Source organism: Zea mays, chromosome 7, assembly GCF_902167145.1.
Source record: "Zea mays cultivar B73 chromosome 7, Zm-B73-REFERENCE-NAM-5.0, whole genome shotgun sequence".
NCBI classification, from domain to species: Eukaryota; Viridiplantae; Streptophyta; class Magnoliopsida; order Poales; family Poaceae; genus Zea; species Zea mays.
The window spans coordinates 31,196,449-31,219,099 of record NC_050102.1 but is presented as its reverse complement, the minus strand read 5'-3'; positions in this window follow the sequence as shown (position 1 = coordinate 31,219,099).

Genomic DNA, 22,651 nt, shown 5'->3' with positions numbered 1-22,651 from the left:
CGTGACGCAAAAGCAAGTACAAGTTAGCGTGAACAGTACGGGGGTACTGTTCATCTATTTATATGCACAGGACGCAGCTTGTGAGAAATTACATTCATGCCCTTTACATTTATTATTAACTTATAGACAATTCTATGAGGACTATATAGCCTTTTCCCCTTTAAGTCGGTTCCTTTTTTCGCCATTTAGCCGAAGCTCCCCTGCACGTAGCTTCAGAGCAACTCCAACCTTCGTCACGATCATGCTTTTAGCCCGAGTCCGAAGGTACCTATTCACATGTCATACTTGGAAGATATTGTTAAATCACATTTTTGAGGACCTTCGGAGGATGAAGGCCCCCAACAGTAGCCCCTCGCAGTATTAATTTATTTAAGATAACGAATTCAGACTGCGACATGGATGAAGGTCTTAAGCCAAAGGTTCGAAAAAACACCTTCCCTTTGCTAGAATAGCAACAGTCAATGACGGACGGGGCCCCCCAATTTGGAGCGTGCCGAGCGTATAAATAAGAACTCGCACCAACCTCATTTGGTACGCTGCTTGTGCCACTTGCTTTATTTTGTCAATTTTCATAGCTCTTGCTCACTAACGCTTGCTAGTTTTTCAAGCTCTCTGAGCTTCGGTTAAAAAGGCGCATCTTCATCATTTCTGGAGGAGAAATGTCTCAAGACAAGAAGGCTGATGCTGAGACGAAGCTGACTAAAGAGGAAAAGCTTTTTGAGGAGAAGAAGGCTGTGAATCCTTACATTGCTGGATTTATCGAATCAATGGCAAAAATGAATACAGAGAAAATTACTAAGGAAATACTAGAGGTCCTGTCTGAAGATACTAGTGACAGTGATGATTATGATGCTGAAAGCGGGGGAGAAGATTCTGAGGATCGGCCGTGGAGACCGAGTCATACAATTTTTGGGAAATCAATGATTAAACAGAGTCATCTTGACAATATGAGAGGAAGGTACTTTCGGGATATGTCTATTGTTAGAGCTGGTGGAGACAATAATGCCCCTGCCCCCGAGGAAGACGAAGTTGTGATTTACCGAAGTTTCTTCAAAGTTGGGCTTCAGTTTCCATTGAGCAGGTTTGTAGTTGAAGTGCTGAAAATTTATCAGATTTACCTTCATCAGATAACCCCCGAAGCTATTATTAGAATGGGGATTTTTGTTTAGGCTGTGAGAAGCCAGGGATTGAAGCCAAGCGCAAAATGCTTTTGCAGTATGCACGAACTTGTATATGAGACGAAGGCCATGGGCAAAGAACAATATCATAACAATTTTGGCTGTTATGGATTTATCGCCCGCCCCAATGCAAGCCACCCGGTGCTAACATTCCGGAAAAGGTGGCCCGGAGCCTGGATGGAGGAATGGTTTTACGTGAAGAATGACTTGAAGGCAAGAGAAGATATTAAGGAAGTTATTATGTGCCCCATTTGGTCCCGCTTCGGCCTCCGAAGGCCGAAGGTTGAAATTGATGATGCTACGGAAGCTTGTCAAAAAGCGTTTGGTACTATCTGCTTCTTCATTGGTACTAGAGATTTAATTCAAGAGCATATAGCCTTGAGAGTATGGCCGCTTGTAGAGAACTGGGAAATGCCAAAGGAGACTGTCACCAAGTCTAGCGAAGGTGACCTGGTCCGGCTGAAGTATACATTCAGATATGGAGATAAATTTGATGAACCAAACGAGGACTGACTGAAATGTATCAAAGCTACAAGTGATGAACTGCTTGGATCATATTCCAAAGCAGAAGATAATGCATTATCCACAGCCTTCGGAGGTCGGGGAAAAAGAGATTGAACAGAGTTTTTGATGCCATTGGCTTTTTTACCCCGACTACCGCTATCCGCTGCGAGGTCAGGGAAAGAAGAGAAAAACTGCTACTTCGGCCACTCCAGACGAGCCTGTGCCGAAGGGCAAAAAGTTAAAGGTTCTTACCCACCGGCCTCGCTATATTGAACCGGCCGTGGTGCCTGAGTTTGGCAGGGAGGCTTCTTCAGCTGCTGAACCAAGAGAACCTGCTCCTCCCACGCAGAAGGCTGAAGAGCCGGCTAAAATGCCGAAGGCACCTTCGGTTGAGCTAGTTGAAATGAAGGTTGACGAAGATAAGGCTGAAAGGTCAAAAACTGAAGAGGTAACAAAGATGCCGGGGATTTTAAGTCCTTCAACAGAAGCAACAGCGCCGAAGGCAGAAAAGAATTCTGCCACAACTCCTAAGAGAAGGGGGATGGTAAATGTGTTAGATATTTTAGAAACAACCGACTCCATAAGTCTCGCTCCCATAGGGAAGGTTGCCGAAGCTGACAAAACGCAACCCAAAGCTGATACTAAGCAAATAGAAGTTGAGACTACAATAACCCAGGCTGAAACAGAGGCAGGGCCCACAGTGCCTGCTGAGACGAAGCCTGTGGAATTTGAAGAAAAGGCAACATAAGAAAAGGCCATAGAGCAAATTTCGTTTGAAAAGGTTGCCACTCCTGCTCCCGAAGCTTTAAAAGAGAGCATTGATTACATCATCTGCCATGCTTCGGGAAAGGGACTTTCTCAGGAACAAGAACGAGAAGCTCAACATTATGCCCAAAAATTGAAATACCCGAAGGGGGCATTAGTGTTCAATGGCAGTGGGGAAGACGATTTTTTGTACTGTCTCCCGGATAACAAAGAGATATCCGTCTGCCGGGAGATAGGTAGAAGCTTCGGATTTCCGAAGCTGGAAGATGGCCTTTCAATATTATCAAAGGATGAACTGGCTGACAGTTTAGCATATAATAGCATAAAGGTATAAAAGTCAATTTTGTATTTGAAAACGAATTATTTCATTTGTTTATACTTAATCTTGTCCTCCTCTTGCAGGGCTTAATCCTTAGCAATGCCCTTAGAGCACAGAAAACATTGAAGATGAAGGGTATACAATGGCTCTGAACAACCTTCGTTCAGAGTTGATCGAATTAAGGAATGAAGGTCTTGAAAAAGACAAAATATTAATTTCATTGGTGTCGGGGACCATAATTAGGGGTACCCTCAAGGCTCCTAAATCTCATATGGTAACCCCCATCAGCACAAAGCTGCAAAGGCCTGATGGGTGCGACTAAGTCAAGGATCGGTCCATTCGAGGGACGCGATCACGCCTCGCCCGAGCCCAGCCTCGGGCAAGGGCAGCCGACCCCGGAGGATCTACGTCTCACACGAGGCCCCCCTCCAGCAACGAGCACACCTTCGGCTCGCCCAAGGCCCAGTCTTCACCAAGAAGCAACCTTGGCCAAATCGCCATGCCAACCGACCAAATCGTAGGGGCATTTAATGCAAAGGTGACCTGACACCTTTATCCTGACGCACGCCCTCCAGTCGACAGAGCCGAAGTGACCGCAGTCACTTCGCCGCTCCACTGACCGGTCTGACAAGAGGACAGCGCCGCCTGCGCCGCTTCGACTGCTGTGCCACTCGACAGAGTGAGGCTGACAGCAGCCAGGCCCGGCCTCAGGCGCCATAGGGAACTCCGCTTCGCCCGACCCCAGGGCTTGGACTTGGGCTCAGCCCCAGAAGACGACGAACTCCGCTTCGCCCGACCCCAGGGCTCGGACTCGGGCTAAGCCCCGGAAGACGACGAACTCCACTTCGCCCGACCCCAGGGCTCGGACTCGGGCTCAGCCCCGGAAGATGACGAACTCCGCTTCGCCTGACCCCAGGGCTCGGACTCGGGCTCAGCCCCGGAAGACGACGAACTCCGCTTCGCCCGACCCCAGGGCTTGGACTCGGGCTCAGCCCCAGAAGACGACAAACTCCGCTTCGCCCGACCCCAGGGCTCGGACTCGGGCTCAGCCCCAGAAGACGACGAACTCCGCTTCGCCCGACCCTAGGGCTCGGACTCGGGCTCAGCCCCGGAAGACGACGAACTCTGCTTCGCCCGACCCCAGGGCTCGGACTTAGCCCTGGCCTCAGCTGACGGTCTCCGCCTCGCCCGACCCGGGGGCTCAGACTCGACCTCGGCCTCGGAAGACAGACTCGACCTCGACCTCGGAGGAGCCTCCACATCGCCCAACCCAGGGCACGGACCGACCACGTCAACAGGAGGTGCCATCATTACCCTACCCCAAGCTGACTCAGGCTACGGGGAACAAGACCGGTGTCCCATCTGGCTCGCTCCGCCAGACAATTAATGATGGCGCCCCGCACGCTCTATGACGACGGCGGCTCTCAGCCCCCTTACGGAAGCAAGAGGACGTCAGCAAGGACTCGACAGCCCCGACAGCTGTCCTTCCGCCAGGCTCCAGCGCTCCTCCGACGGCCACGACACCACACGAACCGGGTGCCAAAACCTCTCTGGCTACCATGATGGCATGTACTTAGGGCATTAGCTCTCCTCCGCTAGACACGTTAGCACACTGCTACACCCCCCATTGTACACCTGGATCCTCTCCTTGCGCCTATAAAAGGAAGGACCAGGGCCCTCTTACAGAGGGTTGGCCGCGCGGGGAAGGACGGGACGGCGCTCGCGTGAGGCCGCTCGCTCCCTCCCACGTGGACGCTTGTAACCCCATACTGCAAGCGCACCCGACCTGGGCGCGGGACAAACACGAAGGCCGCGGGATTTCCACCTCTCACGCTTGTCTCCCTCCGGCTTCCTCCCCCCTTCGCGCTCCATCTCGCGCCGACCCATCTGGGCTGGGGCACGCGACGACAATTTACTCGTCGGTCCAGGGACCCCCCGGTCTCGAAACGCCGACAGTTGGCGTGCCAGGTAGGGGCCTGCTGCGTGTTGACGAACAGCTACCCGTCAAGCTCCAGATGGACAGTCTCCAGCAACCTTTCTAGCCCGGGACGGTGCTCCGTTTCGGGAGTCTTGAGTTCATGTCCCTCGACGGCAACTACGACATGATACTCCTTCCCCCGCCATGCGGCGGCGACGATGGCGGCCGACAGCCCGCCCACCGGCGGCGGAATCGGTGACGTCTTCCCCGCGTGGTGGAAGAACAACATTCGAGCTCGCCCCGTCCCCTCCCCCGCCGACGGAGGAGGAGGCGGGGCAACCAAGGCCAAGCAGGAGGCGGCACCTCGTCGGCTGTCGAGCGAGTCGACGGCGCCGGCGCCCCAACGGGGGGCACGTCGGGCATCGACCGCGCGCCTGAGACGAAGACGAGTGCCATCTCCCCGCAACACCCCAATCCCAAGCAAACGGACGACGCCAGCACGCTCGCGAAAGGCTTGCTAGGCATCACCCTCGTACCTGAGACGACAGTGCAGTCAGCCCCTGACGTGACTTCGTCACCGCCCGTCGACCAAGAGGTACCGACCGATTCCCATCTCACGCCTTTTGGATTCAGCCTCGACCCGCCAAGCGACTTCGCTTTGGTGGACGCTCTTGTCGAGGGGATTCCAAACCCTCTGGGGTATCGTATGCGGTCACCCTGGGACCAACTGATGGACGTCTTGACCTACGAGCCCTCAGGGTCCGAGGAAGATGACGCGCCCGACTTCTGTTGGGATTTCTCCGGACTTGGTAACCCTAGTGCCATGCGGGACTTCATGACCGCATGCGACTACTGCCTTTCCGACTGTTCTGACGGCAGCCGCAGCCTCGGCGACGAGGACTGCGGCCCAAGTCGTGAATGTTTCCACATCGATCTAGGGGGTCCCAACGAAGGCAACCATCTTGGTATGCCGGAGAACGGTGATCTCCCTAGGCCTGTGCCTCGCGTTGACATCCTACGGGAGCTAGTTGTGGTCCCCGTTCCGGCGGGGGGTCATGACCCACAGCTCGAGCAAATCCGCGGGGTGCAGGCCAGGCTCGACGAGGGAGCAGGAACACTTGAGCCGATCCACCGGAACATCGGGCAGGAATGGGCGGGCCAACCTCCGGCCGGAGAAGTGCGTCATCTACCCCAGGGTATCCAGCACTGCATCGCCGACGATGTCAGGGTAAGGCCGCCACCCACCTCCAGCGGAGTCGGCCAGAACCTGGCTGCAGCGGCAATGCTTCTCCGCGCGATGCCGGAGCCATCAACCACCGAGGGGCGGCGAATTCAGGGAGAGCTCAAGAATCTCCTGGAGGACGCCGCGGTCCGACGGGCCGAAAGCTCCGCCTCCCGAAGGCAGGGGTACCCCTCGGAACATCGCGCCGCGACTTCCCGATTCATGAGGGAAGCCTCGATCCACACCGGGCGCACGCGCAACACGGCGCCTGCGGCCCCGGGTCGCCTCGGCAACGAGCACCATCACCACAACCGTCGGTCCCACCTCGACGAGAGGGTACGCCGAGGCTACCACCCCAGGCGTGGGGGACGCTACGACACCGGGGAGGATCGGAGTCCCTCGCCCGAACCACCCGGTCCGCAGGCTTTCAGCCGCGCCATACGACGGGCGCCGTTCCCGACCCAGTTCCGAACCCTGACTACTATCACAAAGTACTCGAGGGAGACGAGACCGGAACTGTGGCTCGCGGACTACCGGCTGGCCTGCCAGCTGGGTGGAACGGACGATGACAACCTCATCATCCGCAACCTCCCCCTGTTCCTCTCCGACACCGCTCGCGCCTGGTTGGAGCACCTGCCTCTGGGGCAGATCTCTATAGGTGTACATTCGGGCCGCCCGGCCCGGCCCGGCCCAAGCCCGAAAAGGCCCGTATTGTTTGAATTTCGGGCCGGCCCGGCCCGTTTGAATTTCGGGCCGTGCCGGGCCGGCCCATGGGCCTAGCCCTCGGCCCACGGCCCGACCCGTAATTGATTAAACGTGCCGGGCTCATTTCGGGCGGCCCGAAATTATAAAAGCCCGAAATTCACTTTTTGGCCCGAAATTCACATTAGGGCCCGAAATTCAATTTTTGGCCCGAAATTCAGTTTTTGGCCCAAAATTCACATTAGACCTCTAAATTCAAAAAAAAACAAATAAAAGATAAGACAAATAAATTTGAACAAAATTAAAATTAATATTTGTATTAATTAAAGTTACCACAGCTATGTAATGACTATCTCGTTTATAAATCATTTTGTTAGAAGGAAAAAGAGTATAACCAGCTCTATACAAAGTTCGTAAGTTCAGTTTATTGTCTAATGTTCATAACAAAAGCAAAATTACATCACACACTCTAATTCAAAGCTACAAAAAACATCTAACTAGCATTATCTCTAGCTTTGTGTTCTTTATCAAGTATATGAAAGTGTGGAATGAAGTGTGGTTTTAATAAATATATGGGCCTTTTCGTGCCTCTATATGGGCCATTTCGTGCCTGCCTTAAACGGGTCGTGCCCGTGCCCGCCCATGGGCCGTGACCTCGGCCCAAACCCGGCCCGATATAACGGGCCGTGCCGGCCCGGCACTAAATTATTTTGGGCCGTGCCGTGCCTGGGCCGTGCTTTTTTTTCCGTGCTTCGGGCCGGCCCATCTGGCCCGGCCCAAATGTACACCTATACAGATCTCCAACTGGGACGACCTGGTCCAAGCCTTCGCCGGCAATTTCCAGGGAACGTACGTGCGCCCTGGAAACTCCTGGGACCTTCGAAGCTGCCGACAGCAGCCGGGAGAGTCTCTCCGGGACTACATCCGGCGATTCTCGAAGCAGCGCACCGAGCTGCCCAACATCATCGATTCAGATGTCATCGGCGCGTTCCTCGCCGGCACCACCTGCCGCGACCTGGTGAGCAAGCTGGGTCGCAAGACCCCCACCAGGGCGAGCGAGCTGATGGACATCGCCACCAAGTTCGCCTCTGGCCAGGAGGCGGTTGAGGCTATCTTCCGGAAGGACAAGCAGCCCCAGGGCCGCCCACCGAAAGATGCCCCGAGGTGTCAACTCAGCGTGGCGCCAAGAAGAAAGGCAAGAAGAAGTCGCAAGCGAAACACGACGCCGCCAACGCGGACCTTGTCGCCGCCGCCGAACAAGAACCCTCGGAAACCCCCTGGAGGTGCCAACCACTTCGACAAGATGCTCAAGGAGTCGTGCCCCTATCATCAGGGGCCCGTCAAGCACACCCTTGAGGAGTGCGCCATGCTTCGTCGCCACTTTCACAAGGCCGGGCCACCCGCGGAGGGTGGCAGGGCTCGCGACGACGATAAGAAGGAAGATCACCAGGCAGGAGAGTTCCCCGAGGTCCGCGACTGCTTCATGATCTATGGTGGGCAAGCGGCAAACGCCTCGGCTCGGCACCGCAAGCAAGAGCGTCGGGAGGTCTGTTCGGTAAAGGTGGCGACGCTAGTCTACCTAGACTGGTCCGACAAGCCCATCACCTTCGACCAAGCCGACCACCCTGACCGCGTGCCGAGCCCGGGGAGATACCCGCTCGTTGTCGACCCCGTCATCGGCGACGTCAGGCTCACCAAGGTCCTCATGGACGGAGGCAGCAGCCTCAACATCATCTACGCCGAGACCCTCGGGCTCCTGCGTGTTGATCTGTCCTCGGTCCGGGCAGGCGCTGCGCCTTTCCACGGGATCATCCCCGGGAAGCGCGTCCAGCCTGTCACACCCGGTTTTAGAAGGCAAACCGAATGCGAACCATGTACGTGACAGGATCAGTTATTCACGTACACAGCAGTTACATAACATGGACATCATCACACAATGCTCAAATAGTATTAAAAGGGGAAATAATAGTCGATTACATCATACGTCTGAGACGTCCATATAGTCCTTACAGTAAATCAAAGTGCGAAAACGAAACGTAGATAACCGCGACCTTCACAGGCAGCCGACTGGGGGTTGCCGCTAACCCACGCCTAGAACTCGTCGTAGTCTTGGAACTCCTGAAAGTCTCCTTCCACAGCTTCATCTTCGCCTGAGCAGTGGTTGCAATGCTGACAACCTGGGGATGGGGGGGGGTTTGGTGTGTAGAGCAAGGGTGAGTACACATCAACATACTCAGCAAGTATCCTATTTGGCTGTAGTGGACAAGCTTTATGTGGGGATAAGTCAAGCAGTTGCTTTTAGTTGGTCAGATTATTATTTACTAATAGAAAGCCAGGTTTTAGCATTAACCCAAGTTATTAGCCCGATGTACCCTTTCCAAACGGAAAGAATACCACTTACCAGCACCATAGTCATAACCAAAACCATCAGTCTCATCGCCACCTGTAACCCAAAATGTCTCTGATCAAGTACCACTAATCACTGGAGCTCCCTTGGCCGCTCATAACCGCGAGCACAGCTGATATATCAGTTTTCAAACACTCTGCAGAGGTTGTGCACTTTACCCACAAGCCGTGATTCCCTTTCTGCCCGGAGAGAGCTACTCCCCATTGACCACTACCTAGGTGGCCTAGCAGGGCATCACTACGTAGCCTTTACAAAGATTCCCCGGGGCTGTAGCCACCCGTTAGGTTTCCTAAATGCACCACACTCCTCCCCAAGGGGCGAACCCAAACTTGGCAGAGCGAGCCGCATACACCGAGCCCCATTGACGGCACGACGGCTAAGTGAACTACACCCCGGATCCTCTAATTATTTAGCTAAGGGCATCCCATTCCACCCTCATGGTTGCACTGTTTTCCCGGGCGGTCATCCATAGAACAGGTCCTTACGGAGAGGCACTCGAGAAACCGCTCGAGCCCCCTTGAAGACCACAAGTATAACATCATCATAAGAGAGGGGAAAACAGCGTATCATAGATAATCTCATCATGTTCATTGATTAGAGTTAAGCAATAGCATAAAGCTAAGCAATAATAATCCAACCCAAATAGGTAAACAAGGACATGGATAACAAAAGCTAGTCAATCCTTAAGTATAAATGTGTAATGCGGGAGGTGAATTAAAGAATGAGTAGGACAGAGATAGGTCAAGGGACACTTGCCTCCACCAACCGACTGCTGCTCAGGGGCTTCTCCTGCGAGTTCTTCCGGCTCCTCGACCGAATCGTTCTCTATGTGATTGCAAACATACATACATCCACATATTTAATACAAAAGAACAGTACACCATACAATAAAATGCAGTAAGTAAACAGACGTTCCACGCGGGCTCGCAACTACGGTTAAGAGAGAAAGAGAAAAAGACAGTCGAGAAACGATCACGTTACATGATTATAAATTAACCACTCGTTTAATAGAAGGAAGCTAATGTAGACACTATGTTTAGCGTAAAGTAAAGTCATGTTTCATGTCTAATCATTATAAGCGAATGAAGATAAATAAAAAGAATCATCGCGCGGCGAGGCGCGCGACATAGCACTCCAAAACGAATTAAGAAATTAACGACTCGTCGCGCGACCGAGCACGCAACGAGGCACTTCGCATTAGTTATAAAGAGACGTTAAGCTTCGCGCGACGAAACGCACGACGGCATACGTCGACTAGACTGAGTCTAAAGTGGAACGTCGCGTGAATACACGTGCGACGTTACACCTTAAACAACCTAAAATTAAAATGGATTGTCGCGCGACGAAGCGCACGACGCAACACCTAAATAGAATCTGAAATTAGACAAATCCGTCGGTTTGCGCACGGGTTTGCGCACGCGGGAACGCGCTAGCGGTAAACGGGGAAGCGCGAGGCCACGCCAAGGCCACGCGAACCACGCCGAGGGCCGGGATGCCGCGCGCAGGGGGCTGGGCGGGGGGCGGGCGGGGGGCCGCCGCGCGCCGGCGAGCAGGGGGACGGGGCGGGGCCGCCGGACGCGAGCAGGGGGCGGGGTCGCGCGCGCGCGAGCAGGGGGCGGGAGGGGGCCGCGCCGACGAGCAGGGGGAGGGGGCGGGGTCGCCGCTGGGCGGGGAGGAGGGGGGCGAGCGCCGCCGTGGGGGGGGGGGGGCGGGGCGGGCGAGCGCCGCCGCGCGCAGGGGAGGGGCGGGGCGAGCCGCGCCGGTGAGCAGGGGAGGGGCAGGGGTGCGCGCGAGTAGGGGAAAGGGAGGGCGCGCGCGGGGGGAGGAAGAAGAGGAGGGAGAGGGAGAGAGAGAGGAGGAGGGGAGGGGAGCTCACCTCGGGGTCCAAATTCCGGTGATCGCCGTCTCCAACTCCTAGGGCACCACGGGGAGAGAGAGGTGGAAGAGGGAGAGGGAAGTTGTTGCGCGGGAGATCCAAATGAGAGAGAGAGAGGAGAGGGGGCGCATGGGGGGTGTGGGCGCCAGGGGCGCGCAGGGCCGGGCCGGTTGGACCGGGCCGGGCTGGGTTGGGTTGGGTCGGGCCACTTCGCGGATCGAAACCCACGACACGCACAACCCAAACAAAGACGCACGACACGGCTCCAATCGCGAACCGAAAACCGAGACAGAACGAGATGAACACGCGATATCAGACAAAGAAATGCGCCTCGGCATGATGCAACACCCATAACACTTAGGTTTTGGTTTATACATGACACGGACACCGTCACTATACGGGTTTGAAATTGGGAGGAAGGAGCGAAACAGGAAAGAGAAAAGAGAGTAACGCCCGAATTTGGTGAGGAAAAAGAAGAAAAAAATCTACCCCCAAATTCAGGGCGTTACAAACCTATCCCCCTTAAAAGAATCTCTCCCTCGAGATTCAGGGTTGGCTAGCAAAGAGCTCGGGGTATTTAGCCATCAGATCATCTTCACGCTCCCAGGTTGCTTCTTCCTCAGAGTGATGATTCCATTTGACTTTGCACATTCTGATGGTCTTCCTTCGGGCGACTCTGTCTGCAACCTCAAGGATTTGCGCTGGCTTCTCTGTGTAGGTCAAGTCCTCCTGGACTTCAAGACCTTCCACTAGCAACTGCTCCTCTGGCACCCGCAGACACTTCTTCAACTGAGACACATGAAAGACATCGTGCACGGCAGACAAATTCTCTGGCAGACTGAGCTGGTAAGCCACTTCTCCACGCCTGGCGAGAATTTGATACGGACCGATGTAGCGGGGTGCTAGCTTGCCTTTGACTCCGAACCTTCTGACTCCTCTGATCGGTGACACTTTCAAATAGACGAAGTCTCCGACTTCGAAACTCAGCTCTCTTCTTCTTGTATCTGCATAGCTTCGCTGCCTTGATTGCGCTATCTTCAAATTTTCTCGGACCATCTTGATGTTCTCTTCGGCTTCAAGCAGTATGTCTGGCCCAAACACTTGCTTCTCTCCAGGCTGATCCCATTGCAACGGAGTTCTACAACTCCTCCCATAGAGCGCCTGAAATGGTGACATCTTCAAACTGGCCTGGTAACTGTTGTTATAGGAAAACTCTGCATAAGGCAATCTCTTGTCCCATCCAGACTGGTCTTGCAACGCACAGGCTCTCAACATATCTTCAAGGATTTGATTGGTTCTTTCGGTCTGACCATCTGTCTGCGAATGATAAGTTGAACTGAAATTCAGATATGTGCCCAAGGCTTCATGCAACTGCTGCCAGAAATGAGAGGTGAACTGCGTTCCTCTGTCTGACACTATTTTCTTTGGCACACCATGAAGACAAACGACCCGAGACATATACAACTCTGCCAATACTGCACTGCTATAGTTGGTCTTGACAGGTATGAAGTGGGCTGACTTGGTTAAACGGTCCACTACTACCCAAATAGAATCGTAGCCGGCTCGAGTGCGAGGCAATCCGACTATGAAATCCATACCGATTTCATCCCATTTCCACTGAGGAATTTGCAACGGTTGCAACAATCCAGCTGGTCTCTGGTGCTCTGCCTTAATTCTTCGACAACTATCGCACATAGCTACATGCTCTGCAATTTCCCTCTTCATTCCGTACCACCAGAACTTCTTCTTCAGATCCTGATACATCTTCTCACTACCAGGGTGAATCGAGTAGGCTGTCTCATGAGCTTCCTTGAGAATCAACTCCCGAATAGACTGGACATTGGGAACGCACAAGCGGTCTTTGAACCATATCACACCTTCTGCATCATTTCGAAAATCTTTGCCTCTGCCATCTAGAATCAGTCGCCGGATCTCACTGATCTTCTCGTCATTCTTCTGCGCTTCTTTGATTTCTCGCTCCAAGGTAGGTTCCAACTCAACTGTGACTCCTCGCGAATTGTTCAGAAACCCAAGACTCAACCTGTCAAACTCTTTGGCCAACTCATAAGGCATCGGACGAGCGACCATCAGATTGACTTGACTCTTCCTGCTCAAAGCATCTACCACTACGTTTGCTTTGCCCGGATGGTAATGAATCTCCAACTCATAGTCTTTGATCAACTCTAACCATCTTCGCTGCCTCATATTCAACTCTGACTGAGTGAATATGTACTTCAGACTCTTGTGGTCTGTGTAAACATCACATTTCTGTCCATACAGGTAGTGGCTCCATGTCTTTAGTGCGTGAACCACTGCTGCCAACTCTAGGTCATGGATTGGGTAATTCTTCTCATGAACCTTCAACTGTCGGGACGAGTAAGCCACAACTCTTCCCTCTTGCATCAACACACATCCCAAACCTGTGTAACAAGCATCACAATACACCGAGAAGGGCTTGTGCACATCAGGCAAGACTAGGACAGGCGCTGTTGTCAACTTCTCTTTCAGCGCTTCGAATGCCTCTTGACATTTCTGGGTCCACTTGAACTCAACCTTTTTGCCTAGCAACACTGTCATTGGTTTCGCAATCTTCGAAAACCCTTCAATGAATCGCCGATAATATCCGGCCATTCCAATGAAACTCTTGATTCCTCGAGCATCTGTTGGCGCTTTCTAGTTCAGAATGTCTGCCACTTTCTTCGGATCCACAGCCAATCCTTCCTTGTTGATTATGTGACCCAAGAACAGGACTTCATTGATCCAGAATTTACACTTGCTCAACTTTGCATACAACTGGTGCTCTCGCAATCTCTGCAATACCATCTTCAAATGATCTGCATGCTCTTCTTCGCTTTGAGAATAAATCAGAACATCATCAATAAATACCACCACAAACTTATCAAGATAGTCCATGAATACACTGTTCATCAGATTCATGAAAAAGGCTGGTGCATTGGTCAAACCAAAAGACATCACAGTGAACTCATACAAACCATACTTGGTAATGAATGCTGTCTTCGGAATGTCCAAAGGTCGGATCCTGAGCTGATGATAACCTGACCTCAGATCAATCTTGGAGAACACACTGGCTCCTCTCAACTGGTCGAACAGATCTTCTATCCTGGGCAAAGGGTACTTGTTCTTGATCGTGACTTCATTCAAAGCTCGGTAATCGATGCACATCCTTTTGGTGCCATCTTTCTTTTCCACGAACAAGACAGGAGCGGCCCAAGGCGAGGTGCTTGGCCGGATGTAACCCTTCTCTGACAGCTCATCAATCTGTTCCTTAAGCTCAACCAACTCTGGTCCAGATATTCTGTAAGCTCTCTTAAAGATAGGGGCGGTTCCAGGAAGAAGCTCTATGGCAAACTCAACTTTCCGCTCTAGTGGCATACCCGGTAAGTCCTTTGGAAACACATCTGGGAACTCGGACACAACCTTGATACTCTCGATTGGGTCTGCTTCACTGCTATCAACAGCTATCTGATAACAACTTCCTTTCTTTGGCTCAGGCGGGACTAACTCAGTCACCACTTCCTCTCCTAGTGGGGACACCAACTTGATTGTCCTTTTATCACAACTGATAACTGCCTGATACTTATCTAGCCAATTCATCCCTAGGATGACATCTATTCCCTGAGTACCCATTACTATAAGGTTAGCGGGAAACGCTATCCCCCTTATTGCCACACTTATATTCAAACAAATGCTATCGGCTCGAATTCTACCACCGGCTGAGTCGATTTGAATGGGGGTTGACATGGTAGTAATCGGAAGATTATGTGCTTCTACCCATGATGCAGTAATGAAAGAATGTGTTGCTCCAGTATCAAATAACACTTCTGCAATATGGGAGTCGACTGGGAACATACCTACTATCATGCCGGGGGTCTCTTGAACTGCTTCAGCCTCCAAGTGGTTCAGTCTCCCATGATTGTAACGTGGCTGAGAGCGGTTGCCTGCTCCAGGCTGAGACACATTCTGCTTTGCTGGGGCATTGGGGCCTGACTGTTGCTGGGCTGCCTTCTTCGGACATTGCATCACCCAGTGGCCTTGCTCTCCACAGTGGAAACATGCCCTGTTTCCAACCTGAGCTGGTGCTGCTTGACTGATCTACTGGGTTGCTGGGGCAGGAAGACGAGGTGCCTGCTGATTCTGCCTCTAAAACTGACCTCCTCCTGACTGATTGCTCTGACGGTTCTGATACTGATGCTGAGGGTACTGCCTTTGGAACTGCTGATGCTGCTGAGGTGGACGCTGGTTCTGCCTGAACTATTGAGGTCGATTGCCTAAGAAACGAGGACGACTGCTACTTCCAGGCTGGGGTCCACTGATCTTGCGCTTATGATCCTCCATCTCTTTACGCTTCCTCTCTATCATGATTGTTCTGTCAATCAGGTGCTGGAATGTCGGGAAGGTATGATTCATCAGTTGGTACTGCAGAGGGTCAACCAAGCCTCTCAGGAAACGGTACTGCCGCTTGGCGTCGGTGTTGACATCTTCAGGAGCATAGCGAGACAACTGCAGAAACCTGTCCCGGTACTCACTGACAAACAATGGCCCTTGCTTGAGAGCCAGGAACTCCTCCTTCTTCACTGTCATCAGACCTGCAGGAACATGGTACTGACGAAAGCTTCCTCTGAACTCTTCCCTGGTGATGGCGTCAGGGTGGGCATGGGTGGCGAGGTAAGACTCCCACCATGACTGAGCTGCTCCTCTCAACAGACGGGGACCAAACAAGACTTTTTCCCTGTCATCACACTGAGCGGTATGCAACTCCCGCTCCACAGTGCGCAGCCAGTCTTCAGCATCCATGGGGTCAGAAGAATGAGGGAACGTTGGTGGATGACCTCTCATGAATTCAGCACGCTTGTCTCTGGGCATCTGAGGCATCTGAGGCTGAGGTGGTGCCTGCTGCTGTTGCTGCTGCTGCTGCTGAATGGCGGCCAAAGTCTGACCGATGGCTTGAACTGCCTGAGTCTGCATCAGAAACATCTGCTCGATCGACATCGGGGGCGGGGGCGGCACGTGCTGTTGCTGGGGTACCTCATCCTGCTGAGCGGCTCGCTCCTGCTGAGCACGCCTTCCTCCTCTGTGTCTGTTCTCTTACATCTACAGAATGCAACCATACATCAGAACTGATCTGGCAAATCTTGCAGCATAAGAAAAGAGTATAGAATTCTTCAACAACACTGAACAGATGAGCATCTTCACTGATCTCCAACATAGACCACACAGCTTCTCAGATAAAGAGGAAAGTGGAATAAAAGGTTTCCCAACTATATAACTAACTCCATTAACATAATAGGTAAACCAAAATGCAGGGGATACCCACACTCTGGTGACAGTCATTACAAAGATCCAAACCAAACATAGTTCATCATGACAAACATAAATGCACAGGATATATCAAACTACCCTGTCTAACTAAGACTTAACTAAGAGCGAGACTAACGCTAAGACTGAAGTTTCTACGTATATATTTTGTATTAATTACAAGATCCAACTCTAACGAGCTATGGTTCTAGATTTATCTTGGTCTTGCAGTCGGGATTGCCATAAGACTGGTGTCCACGCCGAGGTGAGCGGTACGGGTGCTGAGTCCCGACAGGAGCGGGGGAACCATCGTCTAGGTGACGACGCTCCGCGCGCTCAGCCCGCAGCAGGGCGATCTCAGCACGAGCCCTACTCAGCTCGTCTAATGCATGGTCCAGCTCCGTGTTTAGCACGACGGCTAGGTTGACTGTGCTGCTCAACCTAGGATTGTCCTCACCGACAGGTGAAGCAATCACGCCTCCTGTGCTGCCAGATGGACGACGGGGGTAATACTTCAGGTCAAGACCGTCAGCTACCCCACCGAGAACCAAGTAGTAGTGCGAAAGCGCACGTCGTGCAGCATCTTGCATGGCTGCCTCAGCTGAGTCCCGCTCAGAGATAGAATAGTGCTCTGAGCAGGCCTTCGCACCCTGGAGACTGTTCTCTGGACGGCGCACCAAGCAGGTTGCCTCCCAGCGGTCCGGGTAGACCCCGCGACTATGCTGGTAGACCACACAGCGATACTCGATGGACCAAGTACGCCAGTTAAGTGCCCGACGTAGCAGGGTGTCGAGCGCATCATGGAAGGGACACCCGCGAGCAGCGTCGCGAGTGATGGGTCGAGCAACCCATCCTTCCGGCTCCTGGTCAGCAGAAAAGTCGGTGTCGTGGCTCGAGCTGTCGTCGCCACCTCCGTCGTCTGGGTCTCCTCCAGCAGCTACTCCAGAAGCTGGGGCGCCCAGTGGTGATGCAGGGGGCGCCTCCAGAGGAAGCACGGGGGAGCAGCTCCTCACAGACTCTATCTCCTGTTGGAGCGAGAAAGAAGAGCCCTGCTGCTGCTGTCGTCGACGTTCCTGCTCCTCATGCAGGCGGTGGTGCAGTTTCTCCAAGTGGCTGGACTGTCCGGCCACGGGACGGCGAAGCGGACGCTCAGCAAGGCGGGAGGGTAAGAAGGGGATGACGGACTTTCGTGCAGTGTGTCTAAGTCGAGCCATCTACAAAAGACATCGCCAACAAAAGGGTGAGAACAGAATTAAAATGACCAGCAAATATTGAATCATAAATAAATGAAGGATTAGAATAAAACACAATTTTCAGCAAGGTATAATGTATAGTAGAACATAGGTTTGGTCGGTATGACCAACTTTTGAAGGGATATCAAAGTCAAGGCAGGGACAAAGGTCTATAGTCCTTAGAACGACCATTCTACTCTAGGTTAGCGGTCCTACAGTCAGCACGGCTTTGATACCAGCTTATGTCACACCTGGTTTTAGAAGGCAAATCGAATGCGAACCATGTACGTGCCAGGATCAGTTATTCACGTACACAGCAGTTACATAACATGGACATCATCACACAGTGCTCAAATAGTATTAAAAGGGGAAATAATAGTCGATTACATCATACGTCTGAGACGTCCATATAGTCCTTACAATAAATCAAAGTGCGAAAACGAAACGTAGATAACCGCGGCCTTCACAGGCAGCCGACTGGGGGTTGCCGCTAACCCACGCCTAGAACTCGTCGTAGTCTTGGAACTCCTGAAAGTCTCCTTCCACAGCTTCATCCTCACCTGAGCAATGGTTGCAATGCTGACAACTTGGGGATGGGGGGGGGGTTTGGTGTGTAGAGCAAGGGTGAGTACACATCAACATACTCAGCAAGTATCCTGTTTGGTTGTAGTGGACTAGCTTTATGTGGGGATAAGTCAAGCAGTTGCTTTTAGTTGGTCAGATTATTATTTACTAATAGAAAGCCAGGTTTTAGCATTAACCCAAGTTATTAGCCCGATGTACCCTTTCCAAACGGAAAGAATACCACTTACCAGCACCATAGTCATAACCAAAACCATCAGTCTCATCGCCACCTGTAACCCAAAATGTCTCTGATCAGGTACCACTAATCACTGGAGCTCCCTTGGCCGCTCATAACCGCGAGCACGGCTGATATATCAGTTTTCAAACACTCTGCAGAGGTTGTGCACTTTACCCACAAGCCGTGATTCCCTTTCTGCCCGGAGAGAGCTACTCCCCATTGACCACTACCTAGGTGGCCTAGCAGGGCATCACTACGTAGCCTTTACAAAGATTCCCCGGGGCTGTAGCCACCCGTTAGGTTTCCTAAATGCACCACACTCCTCCCCAAGGGGCGAACCCAAACTTGGCAGAGCGAGCCGCATACACCGAGCCCCATTGACGGCACGACGGCTAAGTGAACTACACCCCGGATCCTCTAATTATTTAGCTAAGGGCATCCCATTCCACCCTCATGGTTGCACTGTTTTCCCGGGCGGTCATCCATAGAACAGGTCCTTACGGAGAGGCACTCGAGAAACCGCTCGAGCCCCCTTGAAGACCACAAGTATAACATCATCATAAGAGAGGGGAAAACAGCGTATCATAGATAATCTCATCATGTTCATTGATTAGAGTTAAGCAATAGCATAAAGCTAAGCAATAATAATCCAACCCAAATAGGTAAAGAAGGACATGGATAATAAAAGCTAGTCAATCCTTAAGTATAAATGTGTAATGCGGGAGGTGAATTAAAGAATGAGTAGGACAGAGATAGGTCAAGGGACACTTGCCTCCACCAACCGACTGCTGCTCAGGGGCTTCTCCTGCGAGTTCTTCCGGCTCCTCGACCGAATCGTTCTCTATGTGATTGCAAACATACATACATCCACATATTTAATACAAAAGAACAGTACACCATACAATAGAATGCAGTAAGTAAACAGACGTTCCACGCGGGCTCGCAACTACGGTTAAGAGAGAAAGAGAAAAAGACAGTCGAGAAACGATCACGTTACATGATTATAAATTAACCACTCGTTTAATAGAAGGAAGCTAATGTAGACACTATGTTTAGCGTAAAGTAAAGTCATGTTTCATGTCTAATCATTATAAGCGAATGAAGATAAATAAAAAGAATCGTCGCGCGGCGAGGCGCGCGACATAGCACTCTAAAACGAATTAAGAAATTAACGACTCGTCGCGCGACCGAGCACGCAACGAGGCACTTCGCATTAGTTATAAAGAGACGTTAAGCTTCGCGCGACGAAACGCACGACGGCATACGTCGACTAGACTGAGTCTAAAGTGGAACGTCGCGTGAATACACGCGCGACGTTACACCTTAAACAACCTGAAATTAAAATGGATTGTCGTGCGACGAAGCGCACGACGCAACACCTAAATAGAATCTGAAATTAGACAAATTCGTCGCGCGACGAAGCGCACGACGCAACACACTAACTAACGGAGCTTGACATTGTCTACCGACCAAAAATAATCACCGCGAGCGCGGGTTTGCGCACGCGGGAACGCGCTAGCGGTAAACGGGGAAGCGCGAGGCCATGCCAAGGCCACGTGAACCACGCAGAGGGCCGAGATGCCACGCGCAGGGGGCTGGGGCTGCGCCGGGGCCAAGCCGCCGGGGCCGAGCCGCCGGGGGGGGCCGTGCCGGGGGCCGAGCCGGTCGAGCAGGGGGTGGGGCCGGGGCGCCGCCGCGCGGGCAGGGGGCGGGCGGGGGGCCGCCGCGCGCCGGCGAGCAGGGGGCGGGGGCGGGGTCGCGCGCGCGCGAGCAGGGGGCGGGCGGGGGCCGCGCCGGCGAGCAGGGGGAGGGGGCGGGGTCGCCGCCAGGCGGGGAGGAGGGGGGGCGAGCGCCGCCGCGGGGGGGGGGGAGGTGGGGCGGGGCGGGCGAGCGCCGCCGCGCGCAGGGGAGGGGCGGGGCGAGCCGCGCCGGCGAGCAGGGGAGGGGCAGGGGCGCGCGCGAGCAGGGGAAAGGGAGGGCGCGCGCGGGGGGAGGAAGAAGAGGAGGGGAGGGGAGCTCACCTCGGGGTCCAAATTCCGGTGATCGCCGTCTCCAACTCCTAGGGCACCACGGGGAGAGAGAGGTGGAAGAGGGAGAGGGAAGTTGTTGTGCGGGAGATCCAAATGAGAGAGAGAGGAGAGGGGGGGCGCATGGGGGGGTGTGGGCGCCAGGGGCGCGCAGGGCCGGGCCGGGCGGACCGGGCCGGGCTGGGTTGGGTTGGGCCGGGCCACTTCGCAGATCGAAACCCACGACACGCACAACCCAAACAAAGACGCACGACACAGCTCCAATCGCGAACCGAAAACCGAGACAGAACGAGACGGACACGCGATATCAGACAAAGAAATGTGCCTCGGCATGATGCAACACCCATAACACTTAGGTTTTGGTTTATACATGACACGGACACCGTCACTATACGGGTTTGAAATTGGGAGGAAGGAGCGAAACAGGAAAGAGAAAAGAGAGTAACGCCCGAATTTGGTGAGGGAAAAGAAGAAAAAAATCTACCCCCAAATTCAGGGCGTTACACAGCCCCTCGGACAACTCGACCTTCTCGTCTGCTTCGGGACACCCTCCAACTTCCGAAGGGAGACCCTCACGTTCGAGGTGGTCGGGTTCCGAGGAACCTACCACGCAGTACTGGGGAGGCCATGCTACGTGAAGTTCATGGTCGTCCCCAACTACACCTACCTCAAGCTCAAGATGCCGGGCCCCAAAGGGGTCATCACCGTCGGCCCTACGTACCGAGGGAGTGCGTGGAGTACGCCGAGGCCATCGCCGAATCCGAGGCCCTCATCACCGACCTGGAGAGCCTCTCTAAGGAGGTGCCAGACGTGAAGCGCCACGCCGGCAACTTCGAGCCAGCGGAGACGGTTAAATCCGTCCCCCTCGACCCCAGCAGCGATGCCTCCAAGCAGATCCGGATCGGCTCCGAGCTCGATCCCAAATAGGAAGCAGTGCTCGTCGACTTTCTCCGCGCAAACGCCGACGTTTTCGCGTGGAGTCCCTCGGACATGCCCGGCATACCGAGGGATGTCGCTGAGCACTCGCTGGATATCCGAGCTGGAGCCCGACCCGTGAAGCAACCTCTGCGCCGATTCGACGAAGAAAAGCGCAGAGCCATAGGTGAGGAGATCCACAAGCTAATGGCGGCAGGGTTCATCAAAGAGGTATTCCATCCCGAATGGCTTGCCAACCCTGTCTTGTGAGAAAGAAAGGAGGGAAATGGCGGATGTGTGTAGACTACACTGGTCTAAACAAAGCATGTCCGAAGGTTCCCTACCCTCTGCCTCGCATCGACCAAATCGTGGACTCCACTGCAGGGTGCGAAACCCTGTCTTTCCTCGATGCCTACTCAGGGTATCACCAAATCAGGATGAAAGAGTCCGACCAGCTCGCGACTTCTTTCATCACACCCTTCGGCATGTACTGCTATGTCACCATGCCGTTCGGCTTGAGGAATGCGGGTGCGACGTACCAACGGTGCATGAACCATGTGTTCGCCGAACACATTGGCCAAACGGTCGAGGCCTACGTCGACGACATCATAGTCAAGACGAGGAAAGCCTCCGACCTCCTTTCCGACCTTGAAGTGAAATTCTGATGTCTCAAGGCGAAAGGCGTGAAGCTCAATCCCGAGAAGTGCGTCTTCGGGGTTCCCCGAGGCATGCTCTTGGGGTTCATCGTCTCCGAGCGGGGCATCGAGGCCAACCCGGAGAAGATTGCGGCCGTCACCAGCATGGGGCCCATCAAGGACTTGAAAGGCGTACAGAGAGCCATGGGATGCCTTGCGGCTCTGAGCCGTTTCATCTCGCGCCTCGGCGAAAGAGGCCTGCCTCTGTACCGCCTCTTAAGGAAGGCCGAGTGCTTCACTTGGACCCCTGAGGCCGAGGAAGCCCTCGGGAACCTGAAGGCGCTCCTTACAAACGCGCCCATCTTGGTGCCCCCGCTGCCGGAGAAGCCCTCTTGATCTACGTTGTCGCAGCCACTCAGGTGGTTAGCGCCGCGATTGTGGTTGAGAGACGAGAAGAGGGGCATGCATTGCCCGTCCAGAGGCCAGTCTACTTCATCAGCGAGGTACTGTCCGAAACCAAGATCCGCTACCCCCAAATTCAGAAGCTGCTATACGCGGTGATCCTGACGCGGCGGAAGTTGCGACACTACTTCGAGTCTCATCCGGTAACTGTGGTGTCATCCTTCCCCTTGGGGGAGATCATCCAGTGCCGAGAGGCCTCGGGTAGAATTGCAAAGTGGGTGGTGGAAATCATGGGCGAAACGATCTCGTTCGCCCCTCGGAAGGCCATCAAGTCCCAGGTGTTGGCAGACTTCGTGGCTGAATGGGTCGACACCCAGCTCCCAACAGCTCCGATTCAACCGGAACTCTGGACCATGTTCTTTGATGGGTCG